General features: G+C 41.4%; 1 protein-coding gene and 1 long non-coding RNA gene across 11 annotated transcripts in view; both read right to left on the bottom strand.

Moving 5' to 3' along the window:
• Positions 1-10,732, bottom strand: part of LOC102681371 (dystrophin, isoforms A/C/F/G/H-like) — a 428,634-nt gene that overhangs the window by 177,050 nt on the left and 240,852 nt on the right. The gene's annotated exons all lie outside the window — the stretch shown is intronic.
• LOC116185610 overlaps positions 4,413-10,732 on the bottom strand; it is a 27,215-nt gene continuing 20,895 nt past the window's right edge. The window contains exon 3 of the long non-coding RNA XR_004150475.1: positions 4,413-5,329. This is a non-coding gene — a long non-coding RNA (uncharacterized LOC116185610). The remainder of the gene's footprint in view (positions 5,330-10,732) is intronic.

Below are 10,732 nucleotides of genomic sequence, written 5' to 3'. Positions count from 1 at the left end.
AAAAAAAAAAAAAAAAAAAAAAAAAAAAAAAAGAAAAGAAAAAATATATTATTCATGGCTCCATAAAATAGTTGCACGAGTCGAGCACGATACGATAAAATCGCACAAGTGAGGACGACAATTCCAACTTTTCTTTTTTTCCTTCTTTTTTTCCATTCGAGAACAGAAGGATTTTCGAGTCGTTATGCAACACGAGAGACGATAGCCGACGCGTTTAATCGGCATTGTTAACGTTACGTTGTTCCGGCTGTGTAATTTAATCTATCCCACCTCCACGATTAACCTTGCGGGAAAAATCTTCCACAGAATGGAAGAGGAGATTCTCCATGCGTTCGAAGTTCACCATTGTCGATAAAATATGACGCGTTTCCACGCCGTTTCGTTCGCGTCCTGTCGATCACGTTTACCCCTCCTCCCTTCTTTGCCTCGCCCTATCTTTCGATTTCGTTGTTCCATTCTACTCATCTGGAACGTGTAACGCTAATGCCACGTTGAGCGAACAAACATCCCTTTTACGCGAATGTTTTTTTACCATTAAATTTTGTCATGGAAATGGTAAATGAAGATTAAAGTTCCTGAGCTCCAAAATCTGTCGATCAAAAAATTTTGAAATAGCATATCGATGATTGATAATTGTACACGAATAAATAAGACACTGTGCGTTTATAAATTTAATGAACTGGGCTGTGGATTAATGCTTTGTAACACGTATGCAACGAAAGGGTTGATCGTTGAATTGAATTCCACGCGTGAATATCTGCGTGAAAAACGATTTTCGAAAAGGTAATAAATATTCCCTGATAGGGAAGATCCATGCTGCAAACCTATTACCATATTTTCTCGTAATTAGCAAAGTTAACGAGTTATTAGTACGTGAAAATAGTGGTTATTATTTCGCGGAAGAAAACTCGAGGATACATTTTAATGCGGCGTAATAAGGATTCGTGGTTCAAATTTGTGCAAAAAATGATTTCTCCTCTTTTCAATTAAAAAAAATTATAACCAGGAATTACAGACGCCGCGTTAAAGTTAAATTTCTCAATGGAAGGAACCGACTTGTGCTTGTTCGAGGGTACGTATTTGTTAGACGAATAAAAATGGGGAGGAAAATGATATATCGTCGAATATAGTATCGAAATGAATTCCGATAATCGAGATTAATAAACCCCATACAGATTTCGCGCCGATCCAGAATTCGTTCGTGTATCCAAAAGATATAGGGGGTGCAAATTTCCAAGATTCTTCGATCTTCATCTTTGCACTCTTACGTTTCGACAAGTATACGTGGAATGAAAGACGTTATTGTCCGAGGAACGATAATTGTTACGTTAATTCGCAGCGAGCAAAAGAGTCCTTCGCGTTTCATTAGAACGCATCTCAAATATGCGTTTCAATGTTGAGAACCGAATGTCGAGAATAATTGTTCGATAATTCAGTTTGGAGAGTATCGCCTCAACAGCGAATTCGAATCCACATTTTTGAAGAATTAATTTTGAATGAATAATTCTCAAGATTTAAAAATTTTGATCGAAATTGAAAAATCTGTCCAAGACGTTATTACTTAAAAAAGTTACGGGAATTATATATCGATCTTCCGGAATCGTTTCGAGATTGAGATTCGAAGAGCGTCCATCACCGTCGCTTGACATTTCCTGCAAAGCAACTATTGCGTGTATCTATATGAGAAAAGCGAGAAGACGTCGAACAGGGGAAGGTAAATTAATCGTTATTCGAGGAGAATTGGGAAATGGCGCGATAGCTGCGGGCCCCGAGGATTAAGGCAAGTAACAAGGGAGACGGTCGGAATGATATAAATCCGGTGATGAGAAATGTGGCAGCCTTTAGATCGACCGATACGCCGTGTTAACTTAATGACCACGACGTCCGCCAAGACGAATGGCTTTCCCGGTATCTGCAAGATTCTTGAATGCAGGCACCGACTAAATAGCTCGCGAGCCATCGCTAATTCCGCCTCGGTTCCCCGATTTTCCCCCGATTAATCGAGTCCCTCTTGCAAGGATGGCTCGATTACCTTCAATCGATTAAATTACTCGTGGATCGTGGCTACGCCTCGAAGATGGGATCCACGAGATACGACGATTTCTTTTTCCTTCTTTTATATACCGATTCCTAAAATAATAGCCCTGTTATTATTAGAAAAGTTTGTCGATCGAACGAGGAGAAAAATTTCTACTCAAATTTAACCAATTCAGTTCAATATTATCGACACGAGATTACACAACTTTACAAATTCGTATTTCGAAAAGGAATCCACTTTTCAATGTTTCCCTTAATTTATTCCCTCCTCGATCATCATACATTACCGATGGAAGAAAGAGATTTAAAGAGATCCAAGAGACTCGAATCGAAGAGTAACCACAAAAAAAAAAATCACAATCACGATGATGTATAATAGCACAATGCACTGGAAAATCACACGAGGATTACCGCGACGGTTCGAGAGGCGTTCTCCCGATCTTCGAGCAGCAAGGATCGAGGACGCACGCGCGCGGAACGGCGTTCGAAAACTGGCGGCATCCGGACACGTCCCGAGACACTCGGCCCCTTCTCGGTAAGCCGATCCAATCCCATTTTACAAGGAAACGGCGCGCACGATGATGATTAGGCAAGGATAGTTGGAAGACACTGGACACACTGTTCGGTTGGCGGCAATTAGCGGGAGCCGCGCTTGCGCCTCGCCGATTTTCCACGCTCGACCCGACCGCGCCAACAACCTTTTCCGCCTCGACGGCTCGAATATTTCGACTAACACTCGCTCGCCCGTCGAGAGGAACTCGTCTACCTAGTCCGCGCCCATCCCCTCTGCTCGCCTCTTCCGGCACTCGACATTGTAGGAAGCGTGTGCGCGCGTACGGGCGAGGAGCCCCTGGCCTCGAGCGCACATGCTCGCGGCCTCGAGTGACTGCGAGTCGGCGACGAGTGCGTGCAATTGGCAGCGTTGTCATTGATGAACGCACTTTCGCGCTTTCCTTCCTCTCTCCTTCCCTTTTACGCTAATTTCGGCGCCAACGCTTTTTAAACTCGAGCATGGAACGATATTTCGACGAGTCATCGTGGAGGACGGAATCAACGTCCGTTGTAAGTAAGTTGTACGATTTTTAGAAGCTTGGGCTTGGTTTAATGAATGTAAATCAGTTTCAATTTTATCCGTATATCAAGCCAATCACACCGAATGTAATAGTCACACGTCACGCGATCGAACACAAATTAACGTCAAAGTAATAATCGTAATAATCCATCGTAAACTTCACATCACAATCCTGACACCAATCGACGAAGAGGAAAATCGAAAGAAATATCCAAAGAATCCACCACTGTAACTATACACTCTCTCCAAATAAGACATTAGCACCTCGTCTAATCAGCTCCTCGACGCAGACGTTTTCATCCCCACCAAACGTTTCATCCTCTCCAAATCCTCTTCAAATCCGTCAGACGATCCTCTACGCTTCCGGTATCCGCCCGTATCTTCGCTCGATCAGCTGATTCCGTCGAAACGCGAGGAACGAAGGAAAGAAAGAAAGGCTCGTTTCGAAGGATCGAATCGGTTCGTTGCACGCGAATCGAGCGATCAAATCCCGATCGAGGAGGGCGGTTGGTTGAATTTGCGCTGAGAAATTCTCGGTTTCCGTTCGTCTCCGTTCCTCGTTCTCTCGGGGAACGACGATCGCAAACAGGAGGCGGAGGAAACGTAGATGCCGGGCGGCGATCTATCGCGGGAGAACGCAAGGCACGAGTGCGGAACGTTGTGGTGTGTACGCGGCACTGTCGTCCGTACCCTCCATGGCTCCATGGGCTCCACACTCGAGCCACCGTGGCGGCTGTTCCACGTTCACGTCTCTCCTCGTGTGCGTTATACCGATATACCTACGTGCGTGTATGTGTATACGTGCGTACGTGTGTGTATACGTACGTTCGTGCGCCGGTTGCACACCCACGTGCCCACGTAGGCGTGCTCGTGTTCGTGTGTGTTCAGAGAGAGAGAGAGAGAGAGAGAGAGAGAGAAAGAGAGGATCGAGGGGAATTGGAAGGATGAAGGGAGACAGATAGAGAGAGAGGAGACAGGTAAACGACGAGAGAAAGAGAGAGAGAGAGAGAGAGTTCATGGCGCGGAGAGTGGATGGGAAGATAATACGAGCGGTTGACGGAAGGAAATTAGAGGGACAGAGAGAAGGATCGGAGGTGAATAGATGGAGAGACGGAGAAAGAGGGAGACGGAGGGGTTTACGTTGAACAAGAACGATTCCGGATCGTTGGCGCGGGTCTGTGGAGAGCGGCAGGGTTTTTTTTTCTTTTTGGTGGTTGGCTTCGATGGCGGTAACGAGAAAGCTTGGAAAATTCTATTTTTCCTGCGGAAAATAGATTGGAATCAAGTTTTGATTAGAATTAAGGGAGTTCGTTTTCTTTTCTTTTTTTCTTTTTAACAAAAATTGGTCAACCCCCTTTGGTGTTCGTTCCGAGTAGGAGGCGGGTAATGGCTGTTTACACGCGGAAACCGAACAGTCACCCCTCTGCACCACCCCCAGCCGAATCGAACTAATTCAGGAATTGAATGGGGACGCGTAGCCACAATGGTTATTCGATTGAATAAACCGAGGTGGGATTCGTATTAAACCGAATTAATCGAAGCAAACGACCTCGAATCCGGGTAAATCCGAATCGAGTCGAATGAAATTCGAGTCGTGAAAGTCAGTGGCGGGTGAGGGACGAACGTTCGAAAAAAGAGAAAAAACGATACTTCTAAGAAACGGGGATTGCGGTTCGATCCGAGAGAGATCGATCGATACTTTGATTCGACACAAACGCGTTTTTTTTTTCACCCGCTCGACAATGGCATTCGATTTGCCTGGGGCGTGATCGCGTTGCGTGGAACAGCGTGACGCGATAAATAATTGCAGGTAAACGTCAGCCGCGTTTCGCGCGATTGAAATGCCATTGTTCTGTCCACGATATTTAAGATAATCCCGAGATAACGGACCAACTTGTGTGTACGATCGTTTGGGGAAGGGAACGACGACGCAAAGAGTGGAGGACGAAGAATCGGTGGAGAAGGGGAAGAAGAGGCGGAAGAGAATGATAGAAGTGAATGGAATACTGAAGAAAAAGGCGAAGAGAGGAGAGAGAGAGTAGAATATACACGGAATAACGTTGCTCGATCGCGTGCTCGAAGCGATCTTACAAATCAAGAGTCGATCCTCCTCTTCGAGTCGTAACGCTCGGATGGAAACGCTTTTGATTTTAACAAGCATCGCGTGAAACACGTCCGTGAGTTCTTTTGTAAACCTCGAAATGGAACGAGGAGTATCTTCTCTCATTGTTGGGAGGGGAATTCGCTTGGAAGGAAACGAACGAATCTTAGTTTTTCTGATTTTATGATGTGAGAAAACATCTAACTCTAAAGAGGAATTCTATTTCTAAATGAAAAATTGATATTGTCATTCCTTCAACTAATCGTTTGAATCAAAGATAAGATCCTTGTTAAAAAAAAAAATTTCCAAATTCGAAGAATCATTTACTTTTTACATTTGCTTTTATATTTATTCCAATCTTAGAAACTGTGTTAATTACAAAAATGAGAAATCGAATCGGTATTGAAAATTGACAAGAACATTAGGGATAATTTTATTCCCTTTCGAAAACGAGAGGCGACTATCGTCAAAGAAACGATCTAGAGCGGATACCGCAAATGAATTCGATCAGAGGAGAAGTCACAGGGGCAAACAATTTTCAATTACAGCCGGGCCGGCCACGGTTCTTCTGCAATTAACGTGTGCGCGCACGCAATAAGCGGTTTACGAGATCAATGACTCGCTGATCGAATTACGTGCCCGCATTAACTGACGTAGGGAATTAGAAGATCATTGGGCATTATGTAACGTTGAATTAATGCTCATCAAATCTTAACAATCGATGTTTGAACGGTGTTTTACCCCTTTCGAATCATTCTGATTAATATAAATATATATAAATCTTTTTTTTCTTCTTCCATTTGTCGTTTATTCTTCCAAAAATTATTGGATTAAAGTATTATGGAGCCGTGATTAATAGCTATTCGACGAATTGCATTTACGACAAAGAATTTCAAGTAAAATGTTTGCTCGAGCACGATATTGTCAATGGATTTGTATTGAATTCAAAAAAATGCGGAGATCATTTTTGTTTTTTTTTTTCTTGATAGATTTTTAAGAAACACGAATTTTTAACCAATTTTTAAGAAAACACGAAGCAATTATTACTCTGCTTTTCCAAAATATAGAAAATATCCACCGATTCTAATTTAAATCCTACAAAAACAGAGATGGGCAAAATTTTAATAATCGATAATAGTCGAAAACAAAGTTACTTCGATAATTTATTATTCAAAACGTAGAATAATTTTCAATCGAGTTTAATCGTTTCAACAAAATTAATACTCAACTCTGTCCAAAAAGCTCAAAACCTCCGAAAACAGAGAAACATTTCCAATGAAAAATTCAAATCAAACACACATCCAACGAACCGGAGGAGTTCTAAATTCCAGTTAATCTGCCTTACAGCGAGCGTGATTGCACGACTGCAACAACAAAACTGCAAAATGCACGCAGGATAATAACGAGAAATAATAACGAGTCTGGCTGAGAATCTCGGCTGTGCAAAAGGAGCTGCGGTTTCTCCCCCTCTCCCCCCGTGGTTTCCATCCCTTTCCGGTGGGGTGGCGCGCGGTCCAGAAAAGAGGGTGGTCGGTTTGAAAAAAAGAGAAGAAAAAGGAGACGAGACAAAAGAAGGATTGGCGGAGGGTCGAAAAAGGATCTTCCCGCCGAAATAATAAAGCTTCTTCGCGCGAGGATGTATTCTTTCCGCCGTCGCGTGGAGAGAAAAAAAGAAGAGGGACCCTCGACCCTCCCCTCGACCGACACAACCCCTCCTCGTGCGCGCATACACCCATGGCTGTTCCCCTTCGACCCGACCTCGTGCACACCGCACGCATTATCTCCTCTGCCTCGTCTCTCTATTAATTGGCGAGTTAAACAGCGGAGTTATCGCGTTGGAAATTACCTCCTCTCCTTTTGCTACCCTTGTGTAACGTGCAGTGAAATCACGAAGCGTAGGGGGATGGATCGAAGGGATGGAATGACCGAGTCTTCGCCCCGTCCCTTTGAACTTTGGAAATTTTTTTTACCGATTTTACCACACACAAACACGTGAGACGACCCGGGAAGAAAGAGAAGAGTTCTTTCTGGGGTGACTGACTCACTATCGAATCTCCCTTTTTCACTCGGATGATATTGGCATAAATATTTTCTTACAGCAGATTGTTGGATGTTTATGGAAAATAAAATTGAAAAGAAATTAAAGAAATGGAATTTAAATGGAGATATAGTTCGTGACAATAAGTATTTCATTATTTTTAAAAAATTCATCGATTCAAAGATGGAAAGAATCATCGATAAATTGATTCGAAGGGAATCGGAATTCTGCAAGAATTATAAGAAAAAATTTTTAATTGTAAATTAATTACTCTATTCACTGTCTATCCCATTATTCATCCTTAAAATTCATGGCTCGTCAAAGTTGATTCACCCTGATCCCTCTTCCCCTGCAGAACGTTTAAACTAACGTCTTTTCAAACGCCTCGAAATGCAAAGACACGCCATCATCCTTGCCATCCATATATGACATACGCTACCCTTTAAAATTAGCATTTTCATCCGAGTAAACTGTTCGCATCCATCCCTCCTTCCCTCGCGGGGAAACACGTTTTAAAGGATTCTTGGAATCCTTTCCACTGGCACGCGAAAGATCTTCTAAACGAAGGGACGAGGAAGCTTCTCAGCGATAAAGTGTCCGGGTAACGATAGGATGCTGGGGAGGAGGGCGAGATGTTTGCAAAAGTGGATTAATTCGCCAACGATAAGTGGAGTTGGGGATAACTGGTTTATTATCCGAATCGGCCGACGGCTAAAAGGGGCCCCCTCCCTCGCCCTCTCCCCGTGAAAACGCATATTCCGAATATTCAGAATCTTATCATCGTCGTGATGCGAAATGCCGTCGTTACAGTTTAGATCTTCCGTTGATCTCGATTGTGCGGGAGAGTCGTTGAAACAACCGTTTCCGCAACGGTTGAAACGATTTTTCCCTGCAATACGCCGGAATCGCGAGGGTGGCTGCCGGGAAACAAAGATAATCCGAAAGGGGGAAGGGGAGGAAATCGGTTTCCAGACACTATTAATTTATCTGGTGAAACCGTTCAGAAAGTTGCCGAACATCTTGTTGTACGAACACTGTTATCGTTACAAGTTGTTTGTAGCTTTGTTGCGAGGCGAGTTGTAGGATTAGTGAAAAAGTATTCGCGAAATTCAATCGCTTTTTACTTTTCTCACTTTTGGAAAAGAGGAAGGGTTCAACGATAATTTTTTCCCCTTTTCCAGAATAAGAGTAAAAAAGAATGCTCTGGCATTTTACAGATACAAGCGAATTTATATTTAACGATATTCTTATTAAAAATATCGTTTGAGTCTTCAGAATTATTGGTAAATTTTTTCATCGCTTCATTTATTTATTTTGTAACGCGTAATATATTTTGAAAAAAAATGACCTCGTTTGCTCGTGCGTGGTGCACCAGCGTATGCAAATTAAATCAGAATCGACCATGCGGAATGTTTCCTCGTGTAAAATCGATATACTCAAGGGGTTACTGATACTAAATTTTTGCTGAAGATTAGTATTAATGGAAAATTTCTTCGAATAAAATTATTCATATCCAAGAGGGATATCTCGATATTAAAATTTCTGGCATAGAAGACACTTTATGCGATCTCATCACCCTTCACTTTTTACCTACTATAATCCCGCTTTATTGGCGAATAAAATCCCGCATCAATACGATGTTTCGCCGTTTAAATCGTGCGTAATATTCCTTCCCCTCCCTTCACCCCCGTTAAGAAAATAAATTCCTTTAACAAGAGAGCGCACCACCAACCAACAGCGACTGAGAGAACCCATTCGAACTCGGTAAACCCGGTGAACGACTGCAATTTACAGCCGTGAACGTGGAGAGGCGAAAGGAAGTTCCCACCCACGACAGGAAGAACGCACCATCCTGATTCGAGAATTCACCAACGAGTCTCGAAACATTTAAACCAGTTTGGGACGCGAAACTTCGCCGATATATCGCGGTGGAACAGCGGTGACGTCGTAAACGCGGCGAACGCGGCGTTTACGAGGGCACGGATTTCGGTTGCTGCGTGGGTGATTGTAACTTTGTGGAAGAAGAACGAGCGTTTTGGATAGTGAGAACGATAGAAATTTCGAGAACGATCTTGGATGATCGAACGGATTATTCGAATTTCGAATGATGATAACGCCCACTCGAGAACGCAACGTTGTGAAGCGTCATATCGATGACGATATGATGATGAAATTTTTCGTCAGAACGAAAATTGTATACGGATATAAAAGATATAAAAGAAGAAATTGTGAAATGTTAAGGTTCGGTTGTTTGGGAAGAATAATAATGGTGAGTATTGTACTGGGCTCATGGAATATTTGAGATATTTGCGTCGATAAAGTGAATATTCGAATAAGAGATATTCAAATTTGAAGAAGATGGCTCCGTTCGAAGGAGAGAAGCAACGATTGAAAATATCGAGGGATATTTGTGTTATTCACGGTGGCAAATCTAAATATATCTGATTTACTTTTCCTACGAACACGGATTATCGAAAATTTTTATTATATTTTATCGTATCAAATGTTAATAAAGGAAAGTGTGGAAGAGATATACTTTTCTCTTTTGATAAAAGGGGTTTAAATAAATCTTTGAACAGTATTTTCTTTTGATTAATTCAGCAAACTAACCATTACTCTTTGTTTATAAAAGACGATTAAACGAAGGGTTAGAATGAGGAAGTTTGTACACACCGGTAAACAGGAAGCATTGAATAATTTAACCCATGTTGGGTTATAGAAGCAAGAAAGCATGCTTTCGTTTATCGAATGTAATAACGTTACTCTCCTCTCGAGTTAATAAAAATGATCATCACATAAATTACTTACTTAACGCTGGTCAGCCAAGTATTTCAAGTGTTTACGTACCTGTAACAATGAAATATCGTATGTCAGTTGCGATTGTATAAATATCCAAATATTTTATTAATCCTGATTTATTTCCTCAAAACAATATTCGTATTTTTTAATATTACATATTGCCAAACAGAAATATAACTACTATTAATTTCTAACAATAAATTTGATCTAATTTTATGTTAAATTTACAAAAGTTTTTTAGTTTTTTTCTCACAAATTGATTTATCAAATCTAAAAAAATAATTAGAATTCTTTATAAATATATTTTAAGCTTGATATAATTAGGCTCGAAATAATTTCAATCTTATCGTGATTTATTTTAGAAATTTTCAACTTTTAATTTGCAATAAATTGGCATGGTCGAAAGAATTAGAGATATCAATTTCATTCCTTTTTCTACTTAAAAATTAAGGGGAAGAGTCGTGATACAAGAAATCCATTCAATTGCACAAAGAATCGAAAGTCAAGAGACATTCAGAAGGAAGGACGTATAAGAAGTATCTTCTAACCAGAGAGGGCAAAAAATGAAACGGAAGAAGTTGAAGGAATAAACGGAATAATGAAGCTCTTTAAAGTTCCGTTATCCTCGTTTTCCGCAAAATCGTGAAACGTTCAACCAAACCCTCTTTCCCTACCAATCTTCGAT

The sequence above is a fragment of the Apis dorsata genome, unplaced genomic scaffold, assembly GCF_000469605.1.
Source record: "Apis dorsata unplaced genomic scaffold, Apis dorsata 1.3 scaffold_222, whole genome shotgun sequence".
Taxonomy (NCBI): domain Eukaryota; kingdom Metazoa; phylum Arthropoda; class Insecta; order Hymenoptera; family Apidae; genus Apis; species Apis dorsata.
The sequence above is the reverse complement of the archived record's forward strand: the minus strand, read 5'-3'. Positions and strand labels throughout refer to the sequence as shown.